The sequence below is a fragment of the Schistocerca gregaria genome, chromosome 1 (assembly GCF_023897955.1).
Source record: "Schistocerca gregaria isolate iqSchGreg1 chromosome 1, iqSchGreg1.2, whole genome shotgun sequence".
NCBI classification, from domain to species: Eukaryota; Metazoa; Arthropoda; class Insecta; order Orthoptera; family Acrididae; genus Schistocerca; species Schistocerca gregaria.
The window spans coordinates 980,347,691-980,368,463 of NC_064920.1; the positions used below are offsets into that span (position 1 = coordinate 980,347,691).

At 43.0% G+C, this 20,773-nt stretch overlaps 1 protein-coding gene across 4 annotated transcripts in view; it reads right to left on the reverse strand.

Moving 5' to 3' along the window:
• The window catches only part of LOC126277513 (ankyrin repeat and SOCS box protein 1-like), a 145,603-nt gene that overhangs the window by 36,283 nt on the left and 88,547 nt on the right, over window positions 1-20,773 (reverse strand). The gene's annotated exons all lie outside the window — the stretch shown is intronic.

Here is a 20,773-nt window from a genome sequence, read left to right on the forward strand (position 1 = left end):
TTTGGGTGAGGAAACAGAACAAGTTACACTTGCAGTTGGACAATAATAACAGTGTTAATGACATGGCACATGTATCTTAAATTGAACAGAAAGAATATCAAATTCTCATTTATGTTTTGATCAAAAGTTTTGGATGGAGATGAGGCTTATATTGTTAGTGATGTTGCTGTCGCTGTTGAAGTAACTTTAGAGGAATATGTTGATGATGAGTACCAGGTATTTGTGGAGTTTAAGAATAATGAAGTTTCAGAGTTATTATGAAAATTATGAAGAAAGTTAAGGTAAGTGATGTATGTGATATTGTAAGTGAGAGTTGTGGAATACTAGTTCAGTCAAAACAGTTTTTCACTAATGTCATGCAGAGTAATGATCCAAACAGTAGAGGTGAGTTATCTGCGACCCTAGAGAATAAAGGTGAAAACTGTTTGAAGTTTGTTTGGAACCAGATTGATAACATAGATAAATGTGTATTCTGGAATGAGTTTGCTGTGGTTAGTCAAACTTGGTATCCAAATTGGTGGAATGAAGTGAAAGAAGATCTAAGCAGGAAGTGTAATTTTGATAGTAATATATTTCGTGTTCCCTCTGCATCAAGTGATGTTAGTGTCGTGACTCGCCGATCATTCAAAGTGCCGCCGTGCAATTACGCGTGTCCTCTACATGCGGCGCTGTCTGCCAGCGATGCAGCAGCTGCGCCACCTAAGCGGCCGGCCACCCAGCCAGCGGCCGCTAGACTTGGACACAGTGCTCATTCGAATGTTACAGTGTTCACATGTTTTGCTTTGTCAACTTGCTCAGTTACTTATATGTGTTGTATCGTTTTGAAATATATGTTTTCAACTTGACGTTATAACAATTGGCGACGAGGATGGGCTTTTTCCTTTTCATCGTTGACCCACAGGTTCCCATGGCTACTGTCGAGCAACTATTGCAAGGTCTCATTGAATAGCAAACGCTTCTCACATCGGCGATTCGCGATTTCGTCGCGGCGTCAAATGCGGGGCGTTTCTTGTCGTTGGCTATGCCTCCTTTTCCTCCTTACGACGAGACGGCGGAAGGCTGGTCTGATTACGAAAAACGTCTTCGACAGCAATTCTTGGAATTTCATGTCACGGACGAACAAACATGTAAGTCTCTGTTCCTTACCTGGATTTCACCTCAAATGTATCGGTTGTTGTCGCAATTGGCTCCTTTGAAAGATCCTGCGTCTTTGTCCTTTGCTGAAATGTGCTCACATCTGTCCATCTGTTTTCAAAAGCAAACGTATGTGGTAGCCTCTCGCGTTGCCTTTTATCATTGTCAAAAACAACCGCATCAATCCTTGGGCTGCTGAACTTCACGGCCTCAGTCGAAAGTGTCAATTTGTTACTGAAGTTGACAAAGAATCCTATGCCGATTCCATGGTACGGGATGCTATTATCCGGTCGGCGCCCGACAAAGAAGTTGGGCAACGTGCCCTTCAGTTGGCAAATCCGACTCTAGATGAAGTCCTATCCATCGCGCAGTCTTTTGAAATTTCTCGCACCGCTGGGGCGCAAATAGAGGCGTGGGGTGACGTCGGGGAACTAAAACCTCTGTGCGCTGTTGACGACGCGTGCGGTGCGTCCCCGCCGGCCGACGTGGCCGCAGTGCGCTCCCATGCGCAGCCTCGGCCTAACCGTAAACAAATTGCAGCAAAACCCCCGGCAACTTCGTTCATGTCCGCGGTGTTTTACGAAACATTCACGCGAGGATTGTCCCCAACATTGGGCTGTGTGTCACAATTGCAAAAAAGAAACGTCATGTGTCTTCCGTTTGCAAATCCGACCGCATACATGATATTCATGAACATGACGCTGTTTCTGATTCTGTGTTGTCTGTCAATTGCACTTCTTCCCTTTCAGGGAAGTTATTCCTCTCTGTCCAAATCCTTGGTTGGGATCTTCGCATGCAGGTGGATACCGGTTCTGCTGCCACTATAATAAACTCTCAGACGTATCTTCAGTTGGGTTCTCCACTCCTATCACCTGTCACTCAGCAATTACGGACGTACAAGAAACAGAACATTTCTCTCTCGGGCCAATTTAATGCTGGGGTATCTTACAAATCCATCGTTCGCACTGTTCCCATATTTGTGGTCGACCAGAGTAACACAGAGAATCTTTTTGGTTTCGATGCCTTTCGCGGTTTTGGGTTCTCCATAAACGACTCTGTCAATATCGTCTCTGATGCTATTCCTTATGCTCAATTGGATTCCTTGTCGACGACATTTTCGTCCCTTTTTTCTCCTGGGTTAGGCCGTGCAAACAACTTTGAAGCTCATATCACGCTCAAACCCACTGCTCGGCCTAAGTTTTTTCGGGCTCGGTCCATTCCTGTGGCCCTTCGTGATAGGGTAAAACAGGAGCTGGATCATCTCACCACTTCAGGGGTCTTGCTTCCTGTCACTTCCAGTGAGTGGTCCTCTCCTGTCGTTGTCGTTGTTAATCCAAATGGTGACATTCGTCTCTGTGGCGATTTTAAAGACACTGTAAATGCGCAATGCCTCATCGACACTTACCCTATGCCCCTACCTGAAGAATTGTTCACTAAACTTGCGGGAGGCCAGTATTTTTCTAAAATTGACCTGTCAGAAGTTTATCATCAACTTCCTCTCGACGCTGCTTCCCGGCAGTTTCTGGCCCTTAACACACCTTTCGGCCTCTATCAATACCAACGATTGCCATTCGGGGTTGCCAGCGCCTCTGTTCTCTTTCAGCGATTCTGTCCCTGGGTGTATAAATTACATGGACGACATTGTTGTCACGGGCTCCACCACTGAAGAACATCTTCAGAACCTCCACACACTTTTTCATGTCTTACAGATTGCCGGTTTTAACTGTAATCTTCAGAAATCACAATTTCTTCAGGCATCTATCACGTACTTGGGGTTCCAACTCTCTCGGGATGGTATTCGTCCTCTTCAGCAAACTGTTGCTGGGATCGATGCCCTTCCTCACCCTACATCTGTTAAGTAACTGCAGGCCTTCTTGGGGAAAATAGCATACTATCACAAGTTCTTACCGTCTGCTGCTTCGGTGGCTCAGCCATTGCATCGCCTGTTGCATAAAAACGTGCCTTTTCCCTGGTCCGCGTTATGTGATGCGGCTTTCCAGAAATTGAAGACTATGCTGAAACAAGCCCCGTGCCTGGCTACTTATCGACCTGGCCAACATCTTGTTCTTGCCACGGAGTCGGTGCAGTCCTTGCGCACCGTTTCTCAGACGGCTCTGAACAACCCATTGCTTATGCATCCAAAACGCTCACGGACGCCCAACAAAAGTATTCTCAAATTGAAAAAGAAGCTTTGGCCATTATTTATGCTCTTCATAAGTTTGGTGTTTTTCTCTATGGATCCAAATTTCATCTTGTCACGGATCACAAGCCGCTCGTTTCCTTGTTTCATCCATCATCGTCACTTCCTGACAAGGCTGCATAACCGCCTCTTTACTTGTCTCATTTCAATTATGAGATTCATTTCCCGCCGACGGCTCAACATGCGAATGCTGATGCACTGTCTCGCCTTCCCATGGGTCCTGATCCGGCATTCGATAAGGACGAACTTTTGTGTTTCCATCTGGATGTTGCCGAGCAGCGGGTTGTGGACAGATTCCCCATCACAGAGGACCAGCTGGCGGCAGCTACGGGTTCTGAACCTACCCTCTCTCGGATTTTACGCTGTATTCAGAAGGGTTCACCAGATCGTCTATCCGCTAAGACTTCTGACCCGTTGCGGAACTACTACGCTTTGCGCTACCGCCTCACGGCTAGGGATGATGTTATCCTCCTTTCCACCAACAATGCTTCACTGCGTGTTGTGGTACCTGCGCCTTTGCGTGCTTCAGTCTTGCACCTCCTTCACCAAGAGCACTGGGGTGTGTCTCTGGCGCGTTGTTATGTGTACTGGCCTGGCATTGACTCTGAAATAGCACAAATGGTCGCTGCCTGCGGCCCTTGTGCGTCACAGGCCGTCGCCCCAAAGTCATCTTTGTCACCGTGGCCTTCACCTGAGATGCCCTGGGAGCGCATTCATGCTGACTTTGTGGGACCTTTTTTTAGGTACTTATTGGCTCCTCGTAATTGACGCCTACTCTGACTTTTCTTTCATTGTCCGTTGCACGTGACCTACCACCACGGCAACCACAAGTGCTCTCGCCCACATTTGTTCTTTGGAAGGCCTTCCCTCTACTCTTGTTACTGATAATGGTCCGCAATTTGCCTCTTCCGAATTTGCGGATTTTTGTGCTCATCACGGCGTTATGCATGTCACGGCCCCTCCGCTCCATCCACAATCAAACAGTGTGGCTGAACGACTGGTCCACACATTTAAGGTTCAGATGCGGAAACTCCTGACTTCTTCTGCTGCTGATGATGCGCTTCTCCAGTTTCTGGCTTCTTACTGTTTCACCCCCATGGGTGACCACAGCCCGGCTGAGCTCTTACATGGCCGACAGCCCCGCGCGCTACTTCATCTTCTGCGGCCTTACACCTCAAGGCCGCGGGTGCCTTCGCTTGGCCGGTTCACCGCCGACGACCTTGTCTGGGTATGGGGATATGGCAGGCAGCCAAAATGGAGTCCAGGCCACATCTTACGACACCGTGGCCGACGCCTGTATGAAACCCAGACGGACACGGGTGTTGCAGTGCATCATTCGGACCAGCTTCGGCCTTGTGTGCCGGCAACACTTGTTTCGAATGCCGCTACACCACCTTCAGCTCTACTGGACGCTCGGGATCTTGGCATCTCTCATTACTCACAACACAGCCCTCTCACCGTCATCTCGGTGACAGTACAAGAATGGACGCCACCAGGAGACGTGCCCATGCAGGAACCGGATGACCATCATCTGTCAGAGCCAATCTACTTGCCTCCTTCTCCTACAGACGCCGACACATCGCCCATGTCTTCTGTTATATCAACTGGACTTGCCGCAACGGGCAGATTGGCGCATGGGGCCCTAGCAGATTCGACCCCTACGTCTCCTGTCATCTCGACCCGTTATCATCAGGGACACTTCCGTCCGTACGGGAAGCCTCCTCCTCGAGACTTTACGTCCAGTCACACAATGCCTATGGCCGTCAGCAATCTAAAGGCCACCTCCATCAAGACCAGTGAAAAAATTTCAAAGGTGAGAAAAGTGTTGTGACTCACCCGGCAGCCATGCAGCAGCTGCGCCACCTAAGCGGCCGGCCAGCCAGCCAGCGGGCGCTAGATTTGGACTCAGTGCTCATTCGAATGTTACAGTGTTCACATGTCTTGCTTTGTCAACTTGCTCAGTGACTTATATGTATTGTGTTGTTTTGAAATATATGTGTTCAACTTGACGTTATAACAGTTAGCTGTGTCATGGAATCCGTTCATTGTGTTCAGTCTTTACCTGACAATCTAAGTAACCAAAGCAATGTTATGATACCAGTGAAGTTGATAAAGCCCTGTAAAGACAGTATGGATGTAGCATTTGACAAAGCTGAAAGTAATCTTTTACATGAAGTGTCTGATAAAAGAGAAGATGATTCAGATTTTGGGTGTCCTTAGATTAAGATTAATCAATGGGAAGGAAACTGTTTGATTGATACAGGAAGCCCTATTTGTGGCCTATCTGAACAATTTAGAGACAATGTATAGTAAGAATTTTGTAGAAATGCCCACTGCATATGCAAAGATAAGAGGAACTACTGGTAAGCAAAGCAAGTATGTAAAATGTCAAGTACTGTTAACTTTTAATGTAGAAGATAAGACCTTTGAACATGGATGCATAATGATCCCTAATCTGGAAGAAAATATACACTATGTTTTCAGATTCATGCATTCATGCATTCTGTTTTGTTTGTCAGGAATGTAGTAGGTAAGATGACGTAATTTATAAAGTTCTGTCTTATCTATTGACTGAATTTAAATTTATGATACACTACATTTGCAGATTCATACGACTATATAATTATGTTTTGTAATAGATTTTTGCTTTAGAATTTGATACATATATGCCATGATACTAAACGACTAAATCCTTTTACAATTTTGAAATGGGACTATGCCATTAAATATCTAATAATGGATTCTCATATCCTGTAATGTAAAAATTAGGAATAGTATCTTAATATGTCTGTGTTTTTCACCTTACTAGCTCATTTTTTCATTGCATTTAGCCCTGTTTATTAAAGTTTCATACACTATGTGATCATACGTATCCAAACACCTGGCTGAAAATGACTTACAAGTTCATGGTGCCCTCCATCAATAATACTGGAATTCAGTATGGTGTTGGCCAGCCCTTAGCCTTGATGGCAGCTTCCACTCTCACAGACATAGATTCAATTAGGTGCTGGAAGGTTTCTTGGGGAATGGCACCCCATTCTTCATGGAGTGCTGCACTGAGGAGAGGTAATGATGTTGGTCTGTGAGGCCTGGCACAAAGCTGGCGTTCCAAAACATCCCAAAGGTGTTTTATAGGATTCAGGTCAGGACTCTGTGCAGGGCAGTCCATTACAGGGATGTTACTGTTGTGTAACCATTTCACCACAGTCCATGGATTATGAACACATGCTCGATCAGTGTTGAAAGATGCAATCACCATCCCCAAATTTCACTTCAATATTTGGAAGCAAGAAGGTGCTTAAAACACCAGTGTAAGCCTGTGCTGAGATAGTGCCATGCAAAACAACAAGGTGTGCAAGCCCCCTCCATGAAAAACATGACCACACAATAACACCACTGCCTCCAAATTTTACTAGTAGCACTACACATCCTGGCAGATGATGTTCAACAGGCATTCACCATACCAACACCCTGACATTGGATCGCGACATTGTGCACCGTGATTCATCACTCCAGGTGTCGTTTGGCACTTACCAGTGTGATGTGTGGCTTACGAGCAGTCGCTCAACCATGAAATACAAGTTTGTCACCTCATGCCTAACTGTCATAGTACTTGCAGTGGATTCTTATGCAGTTTGGAATTACTGTATGATTGTCTGGATAGATGTTTGCCTATTACACATTATGACCCTCTTCAACTGTCGACGGTCGCTGTCAGTCAACAGACGAAGTCAGCCTGTACACTTTTGTGCTGTAAATGTCCCTTTACATTTCCACTTCACTATCAGATTGGAAACAGTGTACCTACAGATGTTCAGGAGTGTAGAAATCTCATGTACAGACATATGAGACAAGTGACACCCAATCACCTGACCATGTTCGAAGTAAGTGAGTTCCACAGAGCACCCCATTCTGCTCTCTCACGATGTCTAATGACTACTGAGGTCACTGATATGGAGTACCTGGCAGTAGGTGGCAGAAAAACGCACCTAATATGACAAATTGTATGTTTTTTTGGGTGTCTGGATACTTTTGATCACATAGTGTATGTGAACATTTTTTAATCCTATCTGATGTAAATCCTATATATTTGCTTTTGGAATATAAATAGGCAGAGCATATGCTGTGTGATGTGAGGAAGGCAACAAACAGCATATTTAGTAAACAAATCAACGTTTCAGATTTGATATAAATGCTAGACAGGAAGTTAGCTATCCGTTGAACTGGGTGATGAGAAATCTATGGAGGAAACTGAAAGATTTCGGTGGATCCACTCCCACACTGCTGTACGGCTGTACCCTGTTGGTCCAATCAACTTACAAGAGATCATAAGTGCTGGGTAATGTTCTCAAGGATCTGTCAACTACATGAGTGTTGTGACTGAGATTTGTAAATTGTTATCCAAGAAAACTTCCTATATGAAGAATTTATGGAACCATTTGTTTAGAAAAACTGTTACTGGCAAGGGCAGCATTAATCCACATAAATGTATGTTTTTTCAAGTAGGGGGATAGACTTCCCAATACATTATGTAACTTTAAATCAGTAAGTATGTTTTTATCAATTATAAATTAATCTTCTAGGTCTCTATGTATGTATGTTAGTTCGTATGAGCAATTAGCAAATAGTGTGGAAGACTAGTATAGACAGTATAACAAGGTGTATACATGTGTGATTTCATACGGTGATTTTGGTTCTCAAGCCTCTCAATTATATCATCATTCAAAGCTATTTACGACTGATAACCTGTATTTATCCCGAATACTGCAATATTGTATCTCTCCTGGAACTTGAGTTGTGGGCAAACTCATGCTTAACTCTGTTTTGGGTAACCCTGGTCATTGCAACTGTGTGTATGTACTCAAGGAGAGAGTGCAACTATTGATTGAGGCTAAATGCTTCATATAATTAGTTTTTACATATGATTGAATGTACTGATATGATTATGAACTTTATTCATTTTCTTATGTCGAAACATTTTTTGCTGGTGTGTACCTGGTGTGGTTTGGATTCATGGGTCAGTCCCCACACCATAAGCTTAGGCCCTAATATTTTCTCATTATTTTGTCCTTTCATGAGTCAACATATCCTTGCGCACTCTGGTTTATGTGGATGATTAATTTTGTGTTATATTCCTACTCATGACTGAATATATTCTACTGGTCTGTACCCGTTGCTGAGAGTTTTTCGAGTCAGCTCCCTTGTCGTACATTTAGGCACTGAATTTTTCTCTCTTCTCTTTTGAAGATTTGAAGGTGTAAGTTTCAAATGGTTCAAATGGCTCTAAGCACTGTGGGACTTAACATCCACCGGTTAGTCCCTCAACCGTTATGGGTAAAACTCAATGGGACTTGGGGCAAGTAAGGCTAGCAACCTGCTTCCCTGATATTTTAAATATGATGCTGGCAACAATTATTTAATCTGCAGTGACATTGGGATTGTGAGACCAAAAGTGCAGGAGGTCAGGTCCATATGTAGGAGGATAAGAGTGGAGAAACTTCAGGATAAGGAAATCAGGCACAAGTACATAACAGCACTCTCAGAAAGGTACCAGTTAGTTAATTATTACAGTCATTGGAAAAGGAATGGACAAGGTACAGGGACACAGTACTAGAAGTGGCTAAAGAATGTCTTGGAACAGTAGTGTGTAAAAGTAGGATGAAGCAAACAGCTTGGTGGAATGACACAGTCAAGGCAGCCTGTAAAAGGAAAAAGAAGGCGTATCAAAAATGGCTAAATACTAGAACTCAGGTAGACAGAGAAAGTTATGTTGAAGAAAGAAACAAAGCCAAACAGATAATTGCAGCATCCAAGAAGAAATCTTGGGAAGACTTTGGAAACAGATTGGAGACTATGGGTCAAGCTGCTGGAAAACCATTCTGGAGTGTAATTAGCAGTCTTCGAAAGGGAGGTAAGAAGGAAATGACAAGTGTTTTGGACAGGTCAGGAAAACTGCTGGTGAATCCTGTGGATGCCTTGGGCAGACGGAGGGAATATTTTGAAGAGTTGCTCAATGTAGGTAAAAATACGATCAGCAATGTATCAGATTTTGAGGTAGAATGGGATAGGAATGATTATGGAAATAGGATCACATTTGAGGAAGTGGAGAAAATGGTCAATAGATAGCAGTGCAATAAAGCAGCTGGGGTACATGAAATTAAGTCGGAACTCATCAAATACAGTGGAACGTCAGGTCTTAAATGGCTATACAGGATAATTGAAAGGGCCTGGGAGTCGGGACAGGTTCCTTCACACCGGACAAAAGCAGTAATCACACCAATCTTTAAACATGGAAACAGAAAAGACTGTAACAACTACAGAGGTATCTCTTTAATCAGTGTTGTGGGTAAAATCTTCTCAGGTATTGTTGAAAGGAAAGTGCGAGTATTAGTTGAGGACCAATTGGATAAAAATCAGTGTGGGTTTAGGCCTCTTAGAGGTTGTCAGGACCACATCTTTAGTTTACGGCAAATAATGGAGAAGTGTTATGAGTGGAACAGGGAACTGTATCTATGCTTTATAGATCTAGAAAAGGCATATGACCAGGTTCCTAGGAGGAAGTTATTGTCTGTTCTATGAGATTATGGAATAGGAGGTGGACTTTTGCAAGCAATTATAGGTCTTTACATGGATAGTCAGGCATTAGTTAGAGTTGACGGTAAACTGAGTTCATGGTTCAGAGTAATTTCAGGGGTAAGACAAGGCTGCAACCAGTCTCCACTGTTGTTCATATTATTTATGGATCATATGTTGAAAACAATAGACTGGCTGGGTGAGATCAATATATGTGAACACAAAATAAGCAGTCTTGCATATGCGGATGACTTATTTGTGATTGCAGATTCGATTGAAAGTATGCAAAGTAATATTTCAGAGCTAGATCAGAAATGTAAGGACTATGGTATGAAGATTAGCATCTCCAAATTGAAATTAATGTCAGTGGGAAAGAAATATAAACGGATTGAGTGCCAAATAGGAGGAACAAAGTTAGAAAAGGTGGACAGTTTCAAGTACTTGGGATGCATATTCTCACAGGAAGGCAACATAGTGAAAGAACTGGAAGCGAGGTGTAGCAAAGCTAATGCAGTGAGCACTCAGCTATGATCTACTCTCTTCTGCAAGAAGGAAGTCAGTACCAAGACTAAGTTATCTGTGCACCGTTCAATCTTTCGACCAACTTTGTTGTATGGGAGGGAAAGCTGGGTGGATTCAGGTTACCTTATCAACAAGGTTGAGCTTATTGATATGAAAGTAGCTAGGATGATTGCAGGTACTAGCAGATGGAAACAATGGCAGGAGGTGTCCACAATGAGGAAATCAAAGAAAAACTGGGAATGAACTCTATAGTTGTAGCAGTCAGGATGAACAGGCTTAGATGGTGGGGTCATGTTACACGCATGGGAGAAGCAAGGTTACCCAAGAGACTCATGGGTTCAGCAGTAGAGGGTAGGAGGAGTCGGGGCAGACCAAGGAGAAGGTACCCGGATTCAGTTAAGAATGATTTTGAAGTAATAGGTTTAACATCAGAAGATGCACCAATGTTAGCACTGAATAGGGGATCATGGAGGAATTTTATAAGGTGGCTATGCTCCAGACTGAACGCTGAAAGGCATAATCAGTCTTAAATGATGATGATGATGATGATGATGAGTAATTCATTTGGCAAGACAATTTGTGAACCCTTTGGGATATTGTTAGTACTGCAGAGTGAGGTAGTAGTGGGCTTGTCTTTAATGTGATCAGATGTGTTTCTGTATTTTGGAATAACAATGTAATTTCGGCTTTGTATATGTGAAATTTGTAAAGACAGTGTGATATAGAATTTACATCTACATCCATACTCCACAAGTGGCACAAGAAATTATTGTGAAGAAAACAAAAAATCTGAACAGGCTTACTTTGAAACTTATTATGTCAATTGGAACCATGGAAACCTATTATGTCAAAAATTTCAACTTCAAGAATCAGCACCTAGACGTGAAGAATTGGAGCCAACTACAAGAAAAGAAGATAAGTAAAATCGTTTATTGCAAATCTTACTCCTCTCAAAACTTATTAAAAGAGTTAACCATAAAGACAGTAACAATCAATACATGGTGTGAGGGAGGGGTAGATTAGAATACACACAAGCAATGCATATGACTGCCAATTTCAGCATCTCGGGCCAGAAAGCAACTATCACATGGGATGCAAGCAGCAGTCTGGAGGGGTTGGGGAAGGGGAAGGGATAGTAATGTATTGGTGGGGAGCATTGTTAGCAAAAACCTTGAAAATTTCTTGACCGATTTACTTCAAATTTTTATTGTAATATTCCAATCATTGACACAGATATATACTTTTTTTTAAAAAAAATGACAATGTAATAAGTTTTCTATTAAAACCAACTACAAGAAAGAAACAGTTGTATTACAATCCTAAATAAAAATTGTTTTCTTCCTTTCAGTCGGTTTCAATAATAAACAGCAAAGCTAGCTCATTGGTTTATGGTTAGCACAGTACTACGGAATCTGAATCATCTGAAACTAAGTAACCCTACACGTTTTCAGATTAAAACTATGTGAAATACTGTCACTGAAGCTACTAACCTCACAGATCCAGCATCTAGAGAGGTCTCTCTCACACCTTGTTTGCCACAGATCCCAACCAACCTACCTAACTCATTTTAAATGACTACAATTCCCAACCAAGGTTTTGTTTCCAACAACAACAAGGCTCAAGTCCGAGAGAGAAAAGGAGAGTAACAGAGAGGGGCAGGAGGGAGAGTGATAGAGAGGGAGGAAAGGAGGAGGTGGTGAGAGAGGAGGAGGAGGAGATGAACAGAGAGATGAGGGAGGAGGTAATGGACAGAGAGAAGAGATAGGAAGAGGAGATCAACAAAGAGAGAAGGAATGAGCAGATGGAAAGAGAGGGGACTGGGCAGAAAGAGATGAGGATGTATATCCAATTCAAATGCATTTTTAGCAATAGCAAAGCATTGCCACATAAGGTAGGATGCAATATGAACAAAAACCAAGAGAAAACAATTTTACTCAAAGACCAAGAATGAAGGGCTTGGATTAAAAATTATGTAAGACAGGGATGGAGTCGTTCACCCCAGCCATTCAGTCTGCACATTGAAGAAGCAATGATAGAAATAAAACAAAGACTCAAGAGAGGGAGTCAGATTAAGAATGAAAATATATCACTGATAAGATTCACTGATGATTACATTGGTATCCTCATTGAAAGTAAACAGAATTGTACGATCTGTTGAACACAATGTATGATCTAATGAGTGCACAATATGAACTGAGAGTAAACAAAAGAAACACAAAAGAAATGAGATACAGGAGAAATGAAAATAGTGAGAAACTTAACATCCAAATGGTGATCACAACATAAACAAAGTTAAGGATTTCTGCTTCTCAGAAGCAAAATAACCCATTACAGATGAAGCAAGGAGGACACAAAAAGCAGACTACCACACGCAAAAAAGGGAATTCCTGGTACAAGAGAGTAACTTGTGGTGGGCTGCATCAAAACAGTCAGAAGATATACTTTTGATCAGATAATGTACACAACTGGCCATTAACATTGCTACACCAAGAAGAAATGCAGATTGGACAAATATATTATTCTAGAACTGACATGTGATTACATTTTCACGCAATTTGGGTGAATAGATCCTGAGAAATCAGTATCCAGAAAAACTACCTCTGGCTATAACAACGGCCCTGATACACCTGGGCATTGAGTCAAACAGAGCTTGGATGGCGTGTACAGGTACAGCTGCCCATGCAGCTCCAACACGATACCACAGTTCAGTTCATCAAGAGTAGTGACTGGTGTATTGTGACAAGCCAGTTGCTCGGCCACCACTGACCAGACGTTTTCAATTGGTGAGAGATCTGGAGAATATGCTGGCCAGGGCAGCAGTCGAACATCTTCTGTATACAGAAAGGCCCGTATAGGATCTGCAACATACGGTCATGCTTACAGGACCTGCAACATGCGGTCATGCATTATCCTGCTGAAATGTGGGGTTTCGCAAGGATCAAATGAAGGGTAGAGCCACAGGTCATAACACATCTGAAATGTAACATCCACTGTTCACAGTGTGTCAGTGCGAACAAAAGGTGACCAAGACGTTAACCAATGGCACCCCATACCATCACGCCGGGTGATACGCCAGTATGACGACGATGAATATACGCTTCCAATGTGCGTTCACTGCGATGTCACCAAACATAGATGTGACCATCATGATGCTGTAAACAGAACCTGGATTCATCCGAAAAAATGATGTTTTGCCATTCGTGCACCCAGGTTCGTCGTTGAGTTCACCATTGCAGGCACTCCTGTCTGTGATGCAGTGTCAAGGGTATCGAAGCCATGGTCTCTGAGCTGATAGTCCATGATGCTGCAAACGTCGTCAAACTGTTCGTGCACATGGTTGTTGTCTTGTAAACATCCTCATCTGTTGACTCAGGGATTGAGATGTGGCTGCACGATCCATTATAGCCCAGCAGATAAGATGCCCGTCATCTCGACTGCTAGTGATACGAGGCCATTGGGATCCAGCACTGCATTCCGTATTACCCTCCTGAACCCACCAATTCCATATTCTGCTAACAGTCATTGGATCTCGACCAATGCGAGCAGAAATGTCGCCATATGATAAACCGCAATCGTGATAGGCTACAATCCGACGTTTATCAAAGTCGGAAATGTGATGGTACGCATTTCTCCTCCTTACATGAGGCATCACAACAGCATTTCACCAGGTAATGCTTGTCAATTGCTGTTTGTGAATGATAAATCGGTTGGAAACTTTCCTCATGTCAGCACATTGTAGGTGTCACCACCGGCGCCAACCTTGTGTAAATGCTCTGAAAAGCCCGCATCTCATGGTCGTGCGGTAGCGCCAGTATGACGACGATGAATATACGCTTCCAATGTGCGTTCACTGCGATGTCACCAAACATAGATGCGACCATCATGATGCTGTAAACAGAACCTGGATTCATCCGAAAAAATGATGTTTTGCCATTCGTGCACCCAGGTTCGTCGTTGAGTTCACCATTGCAGGCACTCCTGTCTGTGATGCAGTGTCAAGGGTATCGAAGCCATGGTCTCTGAGCTGATAGTCCATGATGCTGCAAACGTCGTCAAACTGTTCGTGCACATGGTTGTTGTCTTGTAAACATCCTCATCTGTTGACTCAGGGATTGAGATGTGGCTGCACGATCCATTATAGCCCAGCAGATAAGATGCCCGTCATCTCGACTGCTAGTGATACGAGGCCATTGGGATCCAGCACTGCATTCCGTATTACCCTCCTGAACCCACCAATTCCATATTCTGCTAACAGTCATTGGATCTCGACCAATGCGAGCAGAAATGTCGCCATATGATAAACCGCAATCGTGATAGGCTACAATCCGACGTTTATCAAAGTCGGAAATGTGATGGTACGCATTTCTCCTCCTTACATGAGGCATCACAACAGCATTTCACCAGGTAATGCTTGTCAATTGCTGTTTGTGAATGATAAATCGGTTGGAAACTTTCCTCATGTAAGCACATTGTAGCTGTCGCCACCGGCGCCAACCTTGTGTAAATGCTCTGAAAAGCCCGCATCTCATGGTCGTGCGGTAGCGTTCTCGCTTCCCGCGCCCAGGTTCCCGGGTTCGTTTCCCGGCGGGGTCAGGGATTTTCTCTGCCTCGTGATGGCTGGGTGTTGTGTGTTGTCCTTAGGTTACTTAGGTTTAAGTAGTTCTAAGTTCTAGGGGACTGATGACCATAGATGTTAAGTTCCATAGTGCTCAGAGCCATTTGAACCATTTTGCTCTGAAAAGCTAATCATTTGCATATCACAGCATCTTCTTCCTGTTGGTTAAATTGCATGTCTGTAGCACTTCATCTTTGTGGTGTAGCAATTTTAATGGCCAGTAGTGTACATAACCTTCTTTCATGATTCTTATATTTAATGTTCTTAAATCAAGTGTCATCCTCTGAGGATGATTCTATCAGAAAGCTTCCTCTTTCATTCCTTTCCCCTTGCTCATATTCTCTTAATAGTTTTTCTTCTATTAGTTTTTCTATGATTGAATTCCAGTCCCCTATCATAACTAAATTTTCATCTCCTTCAACAGTCTAAATAATTTCTTACATATCATTACACACGCCTTCAATCTCTTCATCACTTGCAGGGCTAGTAGAGTTATGTCTTGTACTAGAGTAGTGGGTGTAGGATTTGTGTTTATGTTGACTATGATAATGTGTTCCATATGTTTTTCTCAGCAGTTTACTCACAGTCCTACTTCCGTATTCATTACTGGTCCTATTTCTGTATTACCAGTATTTGTTGTGTGTTGATACCCCTGCACTCACCTCATCAGAAGTCTTGCTTTTTTCCTCCAACCACATTCCACTAATTCTTGTCATATTTTTCAACATATCCCATTATCTTTTTATAGTTTCTTTAACCTGTCAACCCACTTAAGGTAGTTAACATTTCATACTCTGCCCCCTAGAACACTAGAGATGTGTTTCCTGATGACAACATCCTCGTGAACATTCCCAACCCAGAAATCCAAAAGGGGGACTATTTTACCTCTGGAATATTATGCCCCAGAGGATTATATCATCACTAGATCTTGTTGTAGAGCTGCATATCTTCAAGAAACATAATGGCTCTAGTCAGCCATTTACAGTACCAACGTATCAAGGCCATGATGCTAATGTTACTATGCCAAATCAGTCAATACGCCAGATTAGTCAATCATCCAAATTGTTGTCCTGCACCAGCTGAGAAGGCTTCTATCCCTCTTCAAGAAGCTTATGATAGTCTGGCCTCTCCAAAGGTACCCCTCTGATGTTGTTGAACCTACAGTATGACTCTCTGTGTTCTTGAAGTAGGCAAGCCACTCCACAGTGGCCAGGTGCTTGATTCATGTGGAAGCTCATATAATTCTTTTTCATATGTAGTGTGCAGCTGTAAGCTGTTGTCAGCACACCTATGCTCCTACATGGTGCTGGCTGCACAAACAGTGCCCTTGTTGTGGTGGGGATTGTGTCAGGTGGGGTGGGTAGAGCGGGAGAGAGGCAGGAGGGGGGAGGGAGGGAGAGGAAGTGGGGGTGTGTGGCTGGCAGGTCAGAGGAAGACAACTGTTTTGCCAGGTAGGAATGCAGGATGGAGGATTAACCACCAACAATAGCTGCATTTTGACAACTGCAATCCTTTCAACACCAAAATATCCCTCCCATATGTTCTAGCCAGCCATGGACAGTGTATCTGCAGTGATTAGAACTCCCTTGTCCAGTACACTGAAGGTCTCAATAATGCCTTCACAGACAGGCATTAAACCCCATCCCCTCCCCCACCCACCCAAACCAAGCCCACAAAAAGATTCCCTGTACCAAATCCTCACACAACACCAAACCTTCCATCACCCCCAAGTATCAGTTACAAAGGAGTGCCATCCTCATCACCCTGGACTGGAAAATTGAACCATATACTTCACCAGAATATCTCTCATCATGTCCAGAAGTGAGGCACATCTTACCCAAGATCCTTCCCATCCCTCCTAAAGTGTTGTCTGTCACCCACCCAACCTGCACAAGAGTCTAGTACATATCTATGCCATTCCAACTCCCAACACCTTACCAATGTGCAAGACCTGCCCAATCCACCTACACAGCATTTCCTTCTCCAGTCCTGTTATAGGCTTATCCTATCCTGTTAGAGGCCGAGTCACCTGTGAAAGAATCCCTGTTATATACAAACTCTGCTGCAAACACTGTACAGCTTTTATGTCAGTATGACTACCACAAACAGATGTCCACCAAGGTGAATGGCCACTGCCAAACTGTTCCCAAAAAGGAAGTTTACCATAGACTGGCACATCATGCATCTGAATACAACATGCTCAATTCCCACTGCTGCTTCACAACTGGGGCCACCTTGATCCTTCCCTCCACCACCAGTTCCTCTGAACTACACAAATGGGAGCTATCCTTGCAACTCAGCCTTCACTCCTGCAATAGTCCTGGGTTCAATCTCCAGTAACCCGCTGTCCCCACACTCCCCACCCAACAGTTTCAACAGTTTCCACTTCCTCTTTAATGTTGCCCCTCCCCCCCCCCCCCCCCCCCCCCCCGATTCAGCTCCCTTCAGCATCAGTGGGCACCAGTCTCCTCAATGGCTCTGACAACTGTGCATCAAATGCCTAGCTCGTGTACCTGCCAACCCTCCCTCCCACTTTCCTAGTGTGAGAAAATAGGCTGTCTCCCTCGAAACCAGTACCTATTCACCTCCACTTCCTCTCCCTACCACCCACCTCTCTCTCACTCTACCTGTCCTAAATAACACAGCCCTCACCACAACCAGTCCACCACTGAAATGCAGCACTGGCACTGTTTATTCCACTGGCACCATGTAAGGTCATGTGTGTTTGTTTGTGTAAACAGTTCTGCTTTTCAGTAAATGGTCTATTTTATTCCCAAAGAATTTGACTTTTATTGCAAGACTGCCAACAGTCACTTCTCAGTTATTTATTTCTCCCAATGCAATTTTCACCTTCAGGTGTAAATTATTTTGATACTAATATATGATGTTTATAACTTTGCACTCTACATGGTGCTTGTTATTTTAATCACACATATGAAATACAGCAAATCATTCTAAGTCACTGAAGACAGCACTATACCATTTCAACTATATCAATAATACTGTGTAGATAGCACATGCCATGTATCATTTGCATCCTTTTTATTTGACAAAAATCTGTCTTTTTGTTTCTTTTCTTGCCTTGTTCTTCTCCTTCTTTTTCATCAGCTTCCCCCATACCCCCTTGAGTATCTCACTGGCTCAGTAAAAGATATATACATTCCACAATGGTGTCTCATTCCAGTGTGCCAGATAGAATCATTAGAATGAACTGAGTGAAGTGGCACAGTAATAAAAAAAATGGATTCATAATCAGGAGAAGCATTCAGACTTAGAGTTTTACTAAATGACAGAATGCTTCCTTTGAAAAGGACACAACTAATTTCCTTTCCTCCTCTAACACAAGTTTGTGCTCTATCTCTAATGACCTTGTAGTCAACAAAATGTTAAACCCTAATCTTTCTTCCTTCTTCCATTAGGATCAACATGAAGTGCTTGTTGGAGTTATGCGAGAGGAAGAGCAAAAGCGTGCCAGACTTCCCCATGCACATATAACCTTATACAAGTGAGATGGTGGAATGGATAAGACTCTGGACTTTCTTTCTGGAGAATATGGCCTCAAATCTCCAGCCAGCCACCTGAATTATATGGTTTCACGTAAAGTAAATGCTAGGATGGTACATCTGAAGAGGACAAAGCCAATTTCTTTCCCCAGTGTTTTTTCCGTCCTGTGCATGCACTTTATTCCTAATGAGCTTGTTGCCAACAGAACATTAAACCATAATCTTCCTTTCTTTTGATCAAGCAGTCCATAGGTGTACTGTCAGTTCATAGTTTCCAGCTGGAACAATATCAGTGATCAGGCACATTGCCAAAATCATGTGCACTTTCAAATTGACCTCCTGGGGGCTTCAAAGATGTGCATCTGTGGCTTAAGAGGTGATTCCAGGGGCTGTAACCTTGCTGGGGAAACATGAAAATGTAGACACTCCGTTGTCCTGTCTTCAAGCTCATTAGCTTTACTAAGTGTCTTCTTAATTAAACCCAGCACTGGTTCCCAAGCCTTGCTGAGATTATACCTGTAGTCCCAGTTGATAAACCTGTCCATAATGCATATCTTGATGACCTCTTTAATGACACAGTCCTGGTATTTTGACATTTGTGTTACAATTCTGATGTGTTTGCATTCCATTGTGTGAGCCTTGGACAAACATTGCATCACAACTACTGACTGTTTAGGATACATCAGCTGAGCGTCCAATGGTGTTCTCAGCAGCAGTCTTCAATGATGTGCACAGTTTGTCCAATACATGTCTTACCACAGTGGTATGGAGTGTGGTATACTCTGGCACTCCATAAAGCAATGTCATCTTTGACACTCTCCAGTGATGCCCATGTTGTATTGGGTGGGCAGTGCAATGAGTAAGAACTGTTTTCTGCCCCCCTAATAAAATATAACATCACTGGGGAATGTGAAAGGTGACTGGTTTATGAAATGGTGAAGTATACCAGATTCTGTGCCAAGACATATATATTGGACAAACAGTGTGCACCATCGAAGATCACCACTAAGAACACCAAAAGTGTACTCAAATGACGTATCCTAACAACTTGTTCGTCACAGAGCATTGTTTGTCTGAATCTACATGTACACAAACACACCAACATTTTAGCAAGAATATCAAAATATGGGACAGTGTTACTACTAAGAGGCTGTCCTGATTGATAAAATCAGGACTGCAGCTACAGTCTTAGCAGAGCCACAGCCATTGATGCTATCACCTCTTTAGCCTCTGATCCATGCACCTGGCACAGACTCCATACAGAGTAGCCCCCAGGGCAGGAGATATAAGTCAAACACATACCCCTGAAAGGTCAGTTTGACAGTGTACATGATGATGGTGGCATGTCTGATTGTTGGAATACTTTGTACCAGCAGTACACCTATCAACTGTTTGATCAACTGATATACCGGGAGAAACTGAAGAATCACTTTCTGCTGTAATATAGAGCAACAGAAGGAATGAATGGCACAGAGTTGAGTTTAGTAAAGGTTTCCTAGATAATGTGCCTGTTGGTATGTGACTCTATAATTGTGGTTATTCTGGGTGGTCAGAAACAGTCTGAAGAGCTCATTAGGATGTAACAAGGCAGACTGGCTGGGAAATATTTGTTAAGAAAAAAATTCAATATGTTGTGCCATTTCCAAGTTAATTAGTGCTGAAGTTCAATTGGCCCATCACAGACAGTGTCACCAAATGTGTTCTCCATTTTGTTCCCTAAAACTGAATGAGAGAGCAATTCATAAATTGTACACAGAACGGCAGTAAAGATCGGACCTGAGCCAGAGGATGAGCAGTCTTGTGTGCTATCATCTAGGCTGTAAGAACAACTTACACCAATTGTATCTAGCAAGCCACTTGAACTAGCATGCCCAGTGGCCTGCTTGGCTAACTTTAATGCTTATTAACTTGGAAACAGCACTGTGTATCAACTTTTTTTAACAATTATTTCTGAGCTCATCCTACCATGCAAAACCCTTACAAGCTTTTAAGACTGTTTCTGACAACCACGTACATAGTAAATCAAACTTATTCATGTCAGATCATTGCTTTTAGATGTTCATTTTTCATTCTTCATGAGTGAATAAGTAATAGTGTGCCCAACAAATAAAACCATTATTGTGACACACTATTATGCTTACAAGTATGGGAATGGTCATGTGTCTACCACCCATAAATTCCTATTACTGCTCTTTATGTTGCCCACAGAACAAGGCATATACAGTA